Here is a 9,822-nt window from a genome sequence, read left to right as displayed (position 1 = left end):
CGCCCCCCCCGCCCCCGCCGGCCCGCCCCCAGCCCGCCGCCCCTGCGCCCCCCGCACCGGCGCCCGCCCCCCGCTCACCGCCGGGCGCTGCCCGCTCCTCCTGGGGGCGCGTCGAGGCCCCGCCGCCCCGCCGTTGCGCTGAGGGGCCCGCGCTGCCCGGCGACACTTCCCCGTCCCCTAAGAATATTAATCACCAAAAATAATTCCAGAGAAAAATGGAGAGTAAAATCCAAGATGGCGGCCCCAGCCGCAGCACCGCCCGCTCCATCCGCTGTCGGGAAATGAGTCCCAGCCGCGGCCGGAGCCCCCCGCCCCCACCGCGCCCCCGCGCCACGGGCCTCACCTCGCCTCTCGCGCGGCCTCGGGGTGTCAAAGGCAGCCACTGGCTTGGGGGCTCCGCGTTCTGAGTCTTGGCGCCGCGCGTGCCGCCTCCGGGGCCTGGGCGCCCTCACCTCATAGCCCCGGAGCCTCACCGCCCGCGCCGCAGACGCGTCGCCGCCCCCGGTGAGCCGCTCGGACGCCGCCCGGGAACGGTGGAAGGACACGAAAAGGAGTTCCCGCGGCCAGGCGGAGGGACACCACTTCGGCTCGTACCGCTCTGGACGCCTCTGTTGCTTTTACGGGACCAGGGGTGGGGGGAGGCGGAGAAACCCGAGAAAGAAATGAGTTCCCCGCCGGGTGCTCCCGCGGCGGAGGAACAAAAAGCGAATGTTGAGGGGATGAGGTGAGTCGTTGCTTCGCTTCGCTCGCGGCGGAGGGATCCGTGTTGGGCAGTCGGCAGGGATCCCTCCGCTCCTCGCTGCCCTTTAAATTGCGGCTGGAGGCGGTGCCGCCGTGCGTCCCTGGGGCGCCACCCGGATCTCGGGCCTCCTTACGTACCCGGCCCCCGCGAGGCCGCCTTCGACACTCGGTCCCTGGCGCGGCTGCACCCACCGGGGACAGCCCTGGGGAATGGGCAGGCTCCTCGCCCACTGCGCCTCCCGGGTGCGCCTAGGGGAGGTGGCCCCACGGAGGCGAGCCTCTTTGTTGTGGGAATGGGTGTCATTGGAAGCAGATACACCCTTAAAGACCATGTGGGCAGCCTGAGCGTTCCACCGCGTAGTGTGGGAGGGAGGGAGGGAGAGACGGGGAGTGAGCCTGCATTAATCGGGCCACTGGCTTCCTAGTGTCAACCGGCTATTTCTTGAGCACCTACTGTGTGTGTGCCGGGCTTCCCGAGAAACGGGTTTTTCAGCTTCTCGCTCTAGTTGGGCAGTGCCGGTACCAAGAATGCAGCTCCTTCCAGGAGCTTTAGGCTGGTGGGGAACTTGCCCAGAGGCTCACACGGGCCAGGTGCTGCCCTGCTGGGAGAGTGCGAAGCCTCCCCCTTTGGATCCTGCAGTTGACGATAATGACTACAAAATAACGATGAGAGTAACATGTATTACAGCCTTTACTGGATACCAGGCACCGTCCTCAAGCTTTGCTGCCCTATCTCGTTTACTCCTTACAACGACCCCCAGGAGGTGGGACCGTTTCCCCCATTTTATACGAAGGGAAGCTGAGGCACAGAGAGGTTAGGTGACCTCTAAGATAGCCAGTCAGGGCTTGAGCCGGAGCCCTTATCCAGTACTCTGGTCAAAAGTTCAGACGTCAAGAAGTTGAGGTGGCCACAAGCTGGGCAGATGCCTAAAGGTCTCCCCCAACCGGAAGAGTGGATTAGAGTCTGTAAGGAAAAGGGAGTGGTTAGGAAAGGTGAGCCCAACAAGTGCAAAGGCCTTGGGGGCTGGGTGGGGGAGGGGGTGGTAAACAGCCTGAGGCTTCCGGAGGTCCAGCTTGGTCATGCAAAGAGGAGGCGGGCAGCACAGGCCCGAACTTCTATTCCGGGAAGAGACCCACGTCTGCCATGGTTTCCTGCCATCCCCAGGGCCTGGCACAGAGTAGGCACACCAGAAAGGATGCTTCAGTGGAGAGTGTGGATGACCACAAGGTCTGTGGTCCAATGAACACCGACCACCAACACAAGCGCTTACCCCATTTTCCCTCCTCCTTGACCTTGGGTGGCAGACATGATGCTTATCACCCCTTCCACAGATGGGAAACTGAGGCACAGTGATTTGCTGAGGGCATGTATCTAACAGAGGTGAAGGGAGGTCTAGATCTTACAAAACAGAGCTCCTCCCGTTGCCCTCCCCCTACCCCCTGGGGAAGCCTACCTGGTGGGGTTAGTGGGTTTGGGGGTGCAGAGCCTTCACCACCCTTCCGGTAAAGCAGATGCAGGCACGTGGCCCTGCACCCTCTGCTCTTTAAAAGCCTCCGGGTCATCTGTGACATCAGAAATTGCCTTGCCGCTCTCTGCAAGCACGAGTAACGAATGATTGCTTTGGTTTTATTTGCTTCTGATTGATCGCTAAACTTTCTTTCCAAGATTTTCATAGTGCTTGGCTCTACATACTCAAATTGCACCCCACTGAGACTGCCTTTGCCACCCTGTTTCCTCACTGGATGCCCAAGGGGGGAGAGCACAGTGGGCACCACAGCCCTGTGTGGATCCCCCTGGGTCTCGGTGCCTAGGCCCCAAGTCCAGCCATGCCTGGGCAGCCCTTCACTGCCCCAAACGTCAGTGTCTTCCCCAATCCAAGCTTTCCAGAGTCCACCCCGACAGTGACCCCTGAGGCTGACACCCAAACCCTGACTCTGAAAAGCCCCCAGACTCCCAAGACATTGGCACTCCCATTCACCAACCCTAAGCGCCCAGCACCAGGCCAAGCGTTCTGGGTGGTGACTTGCAAGGGAGCAGGCTGGGGAAGGGCAGGGGAGGCAGATGGGCGAACCCAGACACAGGTTCCTCTGGCTCCCCGGTTCTGGTTCTGTCCCTCCCCCATCCCCCCTGCACTGCTGCTCCTTCAGCCTCAGGTGAGAGGCCCAGGGTGGCCGGAGCTCTCTGCAGACCCGAGCTGGAGCTCAGGACCTAGATGGGGCCACGCTGAAGGGAGGCCAAGGCTGAGCTGGGAAGAGGCCACAGCCCAGAGCGGCCCTCCTGGGGGAGACTGGAAATTCGACTTCCTCACAGGGAGTGTGGCCAGCTGGAGGCCTCCTCCTGCCAGCTGGCAGAGGAGGGGGGATGGGGGACAGGAAATAGTGTGGCCAGGCACCTGCCCAGCCCCCACGTGACAGGAGCCATTGGCGTTTACACTGGGAAGCCGCTGGATGCCCCAGGTGGAGGTGCTAAGCCACAGAGGCCGTGGGACCCCACCAATCCCGGACAGAAGGAAAGGTGACGACTCTAAAGAAAGGCTGAGTTGGCGGAAGGGGCCCAGGCCAGCCCCGGAAGTGCCAGGAGTGCCAGCCCATCCCGGAGCTGACCTGAGAGCCACACCCTTGCCAGGGTGTGGGCTGAGGCCACAGAGTCTCTTCCAGTCCCCCCAGTAGGGCCCAGGGGCACCTCAGAGACCTAGTCTGATCCCACCAACCCTGCATCACTCTCCAACTCCCCTTCCTCAAATACCAGGTTCACCCAGCAGCTGGCTGGCAGGGATTTACTTGCTGGAATCCTGTGCCCACGGGGGGGTGGCCCACAGGTCTTGCTGAGCCCAGAATTCCAGGCTGGGTGGCGAGTGGCTTCTCATTGTTAAGTGATATCTTGGCTTTCAGACTCTGCACTCGTGTCTCCCCCACACTCCGACCCCCACCCCTGCCCGGAAGGCAGAGCTGTTCTGATGAAAGCAGGCGCCTGAGTAGGAGGCGGGGCAAGAGGGACGGGGACATACCCAGGATGGTGCCGGGGACCCGTCTGGTTGGCTGCGGCTCCCTCACCACCTGCCTGAGCACTGCTATGCCCGCTGCACCATCCTTGCCCCTCCACTGCCCACCCCTCCCTTGACAGATGAGAAAAGGTCGAGTGACCTGCCCAAGGCCAAGTCAACAGAAGCAACAGCAGCCAACTTTATGGCAGCTGTGAATAGGGGCTTGGCATGGGTTTGAATCCCAGTTCCACAACTCACCAGCCATGTGATTTGGGGCAAATGATGCAGCCTGTCTACACACCAACCCCTCAACTGTGCAAAGGTGCCAGTCCTTGGACCTGCCTAAGTAGTCTGATTCGTAGCTTTAAAATCGCTTACGTACTGAAGATGCCCAAAATCCCATCTACGGCCTGCATGTCTCTGAACTTCTGACACCACGCTTAGGTGTTTAATAGGCATTTCAAATATAGCAAGGCTAAAATTGAAAACACACACACACACACACAGACACACACACACACACACACACACACACTTCCACCTCTCAGAGAGAGATTCTTCCCATCGCTCAGGTCCAATACCTAGCTTTTATTCTCCCTTAATGTCCTTTGTGTTTTGTTTGTTTATTTTGTTTTCTCCTTAGTACACATCACCATCTAGCATCCTGTATCTTTTACTTATTCATTGCATGTACTGACTGCATCTCTTCCAGGCTGTAAGTTCCTTGAGGGCAGGGGGCTTTGTCTGCTTTGTTCACTGTTCTATACTCAGCATTCAGAGGCTTAATCCATGAAGGCTAATGCTAAGCTTCCAGGATTGCTACAGGGATAAGAGGAGGTGTGAGCAGGTTTTTAACCACTCTCCTCTTGCTGGGGCTCAAGCTCACGTCGAGGAGTTTTCTCCACCATCCACCCCCGCAAGTGCACAAACTTCCCTGCCTTTCAAGCTCAGGGCTGCCCTGGGCTTTGTGTCTGCCTGGGGCAACCCTGAGGGGTGGTTCTCTTTCGGGTTCCCACCACCAAAAAGGAGCCCAGCCATAGCCACCCCTGTCCTTTCAGACACACCTGGAATAAACACAGAGAGGACCAAGGACAGCTGAAAAACTGGTTTCCTCAAGGGCGGGGAAAGCTTACTCTTCTTATCAGTCAATAATTTCAAACTCACAGGAAGGTTCCAAGTATAGCGCAAAGAATTTTATTTTCCTAAATGTGAGCTGTTGCCGAGATGCTCCGGGACTTCCGAGCAGAGTAGGGTGTGTTTCCAGACAGCTGAGATTTCCTCTGACAAAACCAGGTAACTACGATCGAAATCGAGAAATTAACGTTGGTGGGTGGATGCCAAAATTTCATCTTCACACCATAGTCAAGTTTTCCCAATGACCCTAGTAATGTCCTTTATAGCAAGGGAGCTTGTCCAGAGCCCCAAGTTACCGTGGTTGTTGGGGGTTCAGCTTCCTTCACTCTGGAGCAGTTCCTCACCCTTCCCTTTAATTGCATGACTTGGGCAATCCTGAAGGTTACAGAACAATTATTTTGTAGTATGTCCCTCAGTTTAGGTTTTTTCTGATAGTTCTCCGTGATTAGATTAAGGTCAGGTACCTTTGGCAGGAATGTCACAGAAGCAAGGCTGTGCTTTTCTCACTGCATCCTCTCAGGTGGCGAGGGATTTCAATTTGACCCATAACTGATGATATTCACTTGGGTCCCTTAAGGAGCGTGTGCCAGGCTTCTCCACTGGCAAGTCACTTGTTTTCCCTTTGTAATAAGTAAGTATTCCGTGGAGAGGAACTTCGGGAGGATGTAAACGTTCGATTTCTCATCAAACTTTCAAAGTATTAATATATTTATATCAGTATGGACTTATGGGCTCTTATTTTGTCACATAGTTATAATCTGTGTTCCGCTCCTTCTCTCCCTCCCCCTCACCCCCCTTCTCTCTCTCTCTCCAAAGATATTTATGACAGCTTTATCTATAATAGCCCCAAACTGGAAACAATGCAAATGCTAACCAGCAAAAGAATGGATAGACAAAGTGTGGTCTATCCACGCAATGAAATCCTACTCAGAAATAATAATGAATGAGCTACACATGGATGAGTTTCAAAACCATTACGTTGCAGTTAAAGAAGCCAGGAACTACAGAGTACAAATTGCTTGATTCCAAACATATGATGTCCTAGAAGAGAAACTGATCTATGGGGATAGCAATGTGAAGCATCATTTGCCTCCGGGCAGGTGGGATTGACTAGGTAGGGACACTTTCTGGTGTCACGGAAACATCCTATATCTGGGGCTGGTTGCCTGGGTACGTACGGTTTAAGTCTAAGTTCTGTACAAATTACTGAATGTAAATTATACACTCAAACAAAAGAGGAACAATCTGGAAAAAAAAAAAAGCGAATTGAACTGGGCTACTGCTCAAGGAAGACCTCTCCAATTTTTCCATGACTTGTCCTGTGGTTGAGTAAATTTTGCAAAATAGTGTTCCCTCGGCCGTTCCCCAGACATTGCTTCTGGGAGTGACCCAGGTTCAGAGTGCACGTTCCAGGTTCAACGTGCAGGTGAGGGACCTGCAGATTCATGCTCAGCCACCTGGCACTGTTAGACCTGGCTATTGCTGACTGATGTTTGAAGGGACGGGGGTGCTGCCTTTGCTTTGAATAGACTTGATGGAAGTTTCTACCACCAGGTGAGTTTCCCTGCTGCAGGCCCTTGGGCCATGCCCCAGACGCCTTCTGACCTGCACCAAACGGGGACCCTCCAGCCAAATTTAATTCAACTTTGGTCTTCTCAGGCCAGGATATATGAGTTGCACACGGGGTCAGCTCTTTGCTCCATCACATCCATGATTACCTTGTCACACCTCATAGGTACACTTTGGGCTATTGGCTTGTCCCCTGGTAAATTCCTGGGGGTGCTGTTTCCTGAGTCAAAGGTAGAGATGATTTCCGGCCAGAGCATTCTGGGTGGCCAGGCAGAGAAGGTGTCTGGGGCCCTGACCCTGGCTTCAGAGTTGGAGGCCCCTAGAGGTTCAAGAAGGCCTTAGGATGGCAGAGGGAGCTAGCTCACCAAGGGGGAAACAAGGGGCTTCAACTGTCTCTCCTTAGGGTCGTTCCCGCTCTTTAATCAAAGAATGGAAGAAATATGACAAGCCTCCCTCCACGAGCAGCTGAAAGGGTGAGCGCCAAAGACGCAGAATCTTCATTTCCTTTGTCCCCATGGCCCCCCAGGCCTTGCCCCCTGCAGTGCCCAGGCCTTAATGGGGGCCTTCAGGAGACTGGACATTCCGTCAGCCACGGAATACAGCGGAGCCCAGTTTGGGGCGGTGAGTTTCGGGGACTGGTGAGAACTTGCTGGAGAGAAGGGGGTTTCCAGGAGAAGTCCTGATGGACGTGTAGATGCACCCGGAGGGTGGGGAGGGCAAACGAGTCCCCAGAGTGTTGGAGCAGGATAGGCACAGGTCCTCCCACACGACTTGCACCACAGGCGGCCACAGTCACACGCTGGTCCAAGCCACCCGCCCCCGCCGCATCCCGCCTCTGAGCCTCTGAAGGGAGACCTGGCTGTAGGGATCTCGTTCCAGCCTGATCCCAGCACAGGCTCTTCAAAGGGTACCTCTCGTTACAAAGGGTTTTAAACCAAGCAGAGAAGAGTCATTCAACCCAGAAAGGGCTCGGCCCAGAGGGAGGTGACTGTCTTCTCACTGCTATTAGTTTCCTGTAGCTTAAAACAACAGAAAATTATTCTCTCACAGTCTGGAGGTCAGAAGTCCAAAATCAAGGTGTGGGCAGGGTCACGCTCCCTCCAGAGGTTCCAGGGGAGGATCCTTCCTGCCTCTTCCAACTCTGGGATTTCCAGGCGTTCCTTGGCTTGTGGCCGCACCCCTCCAGCCTCTGCCTCCGTCTTCCCACAGCCCTCTCCCCACTGGTGGAATCTTAGTTCCCTGACCAGGGATTGAACCCGGGCCATGGCAGAGAAAGTGCCGAGCCCTAACCACTGGACCACCAGGGAACTACTGGCCCCCCCACCCTGCCTTTCTCTTATGACACCTTTCATTGGATTTAGGACCCACCCAGGTATTCCAGAATGATCTCATCCAGAGACCCTTAACTTAAAATTACATCCGCAGGACTTCCCTGGTGGTGCAGTGGTTAAGAATCCGCCTGCCATTGCAGGGGATGCAGGTTCGAGCCCTACTCTGGGAAGATCCCACATGCCACGGAGCAACTAAGCCCGTGCGCTACAACTACTGAGCCTGCTCTCTAGAGCCTGCGAGCCACAACTACTGAGCCCGTGAGCCACAGCTACTGAAGCCCGCACACCTAGAGCCCACGCACCATGATGAAGAGTAGCCCCTGCTCGCCGCAACTAGAGAGAGCCTGTGTGCAGCAATGAAGACGCAACGCAGCAAAAAAAAAAAAAAAAAAAAAAAAAAATTACATCTGCAAAGACCCTTTTTCCAAATAAGGTCACGTTCTCAGGCTCCAGGGGCTAAGATGCACACACATCTTTCTGGGGGACACCATTCAACCCACTGTGTCACTATTTATTTTGGTACCCAAATTGCCCCAGATTGGACCAGTGGGAACCTTTCCAACTGACTTCTGTCTCTTTCTATCGGTCTCCATTGCTGTTTGAGCCCCAACCTGGGATCAGTCATTTCTCCAGGGAGCTCTGGTTCCTTTAAGGGGAGCCAAGCTCTGGGTGCCTGGTGTGCTCAGAGCCTCTCCGTGGACCGAGCCAGAGAATATGTGTATGGGTGTGTGTGTACACGTATAAGTGTATATAGTATACACACACGTTTGTACGTGTATGTGTATGCACACACACTGTTACATCTATATTTATATACCTAACTATCTCAATCCACACAGATCTCAATCCAATTCCAACCCAACATCAGGGTTTCAATTTATTGATAGTTTTCTTCCTTTCCACATTTGTATCTCCCTTCACCAACAGTTGAAAACATGGCTCCACTACAGTTAATACATTTACTTATTTGTCATTATTACATACAACCCCCCTGTAGGTAATGACCTTGTGTAGCAACTGCCAGCTGCCCCCCAGTGAACGATTTCCTCTGCCAGCTCAGGCACCCCTACTCCGTGCCAGACCACCCCTCTATGTGGACGCCCACCTCACTCAACTCTGACCCCTTGTGCTGGGCCACCCTCCCACTCCCCCTGCACGGGTGCCCCCGTCACCCCGCTCAGGCTCCAACACCCCACAATGGACCCTTCCTGACATGGGCATCCTCCTTACACCCTGGACCCGCTGCCCTCCTGTGCAGACACCCTTTGCTGTGGCTCCCCTCATGCAGGTGGGCACCCACCTTAACTCACCTAATGGCTTTTATTTATTATTTTTTAAAAATTTTAATTAATTAATTTTTGGCTGCGTTGCGTCTTCGTTGCTGCGCGTGGGCTTTCTCTAGTTGCGGCGAGCGGGGGCTACTCTTCGTTGTGGTGCGTGGGCTTCTCATTGCTGTGGCTTCTCTTGTTGCGGAGCACGGGCTCTAGGCGCGTGGGCTCAACAGTTGTGGCTCGCGGGCTCAAGAGCGCAGGCTCAGTACTTGTGGCACGCGGGCTTAGCTGCTCTACAGCACGTGGGATCTTCCCAGACCAGGGCTCGAACCCGTGTCCCCTGCATTGGCAGGCGGATTCCTAACCACTGCGCCACCAGGGAAGCCCCAGGAAGCCCCACCTGATGGCTTTTAGACTGGAACTTTCAAGAACGGAAGGGAGAAAGGGAGAAGAATTGGTTTAAAAGGGTTTAAAACCCTTCCTGGAAGTGAGAAAAAGTAACTGCAGCAAAGGAAAGAGGACAGAGTTGTTTCCAAATTAAGACCGGCTGCCCGGGGGGTGATGCAGGTAAAGCCGCGGGCACAGGGCACAGGGCTCTGGTGTCAGGTGAGGCAGGAGTCCCTGGCTCCCACCATGGCTTCTGAGCCCTGCCCCTTCATTTTATCTGGGAACAGACTTCCCAACGATGAAATAAAACTTAAGGGCAAAGGCGCTCTATCAGGAGGGGTACCATTCTGCAAATGCTTGCTTATTTAATTAAAATAATAATACCATACATCCATGTCCCTAGCA

At 54.8% G+C, this 9,822-nt stretch overlaps 1 protein-coding gene across 1 annotated transcript in view; it reads right to left on the bottom strand.

Annotated features, from left to right (window-relative positions):
- Window positions 1-257, bottom strand: part of KMT5B (lysine methyltransferase 5B) — a 51,452-nt gene extending 51,195 nt beyond the window's left edge. Inside the window, exon 1 of the mRNA XM_007450408.1 lies at window positions 79-257. The gene's annotated coding sequence lies outside the window, so the exon portion shown is untranslated. The remainder of the gene's footprint in view (window positions 1-78) is intronic.
- Between the last annotated feature and the right edge of the window lie 9,565 nt (window positions 258-9,822).

This window comes from Lipotes vexillifer, unplaced genomic scaffold, assembly GCF_000442215.2.
Source record: "Lipotes vexillifer unplaced genomic scaffold, Lipotes_vexillifer_v1.1 scaffold1477, whole genome shotgun sequence".
Classification (NCBI taxonomy): Eukaryota; Metazoa; Chordata; class Mammalia; order Artiodactyla; family Lipotidae; genus Lipotes; species Lipotes vexillifer.
The sequence above is the reverse complement of the archived record's forward strand: the minus strand, read 5'-3'. Positions and strand labels throughout refer to the sequence as shown.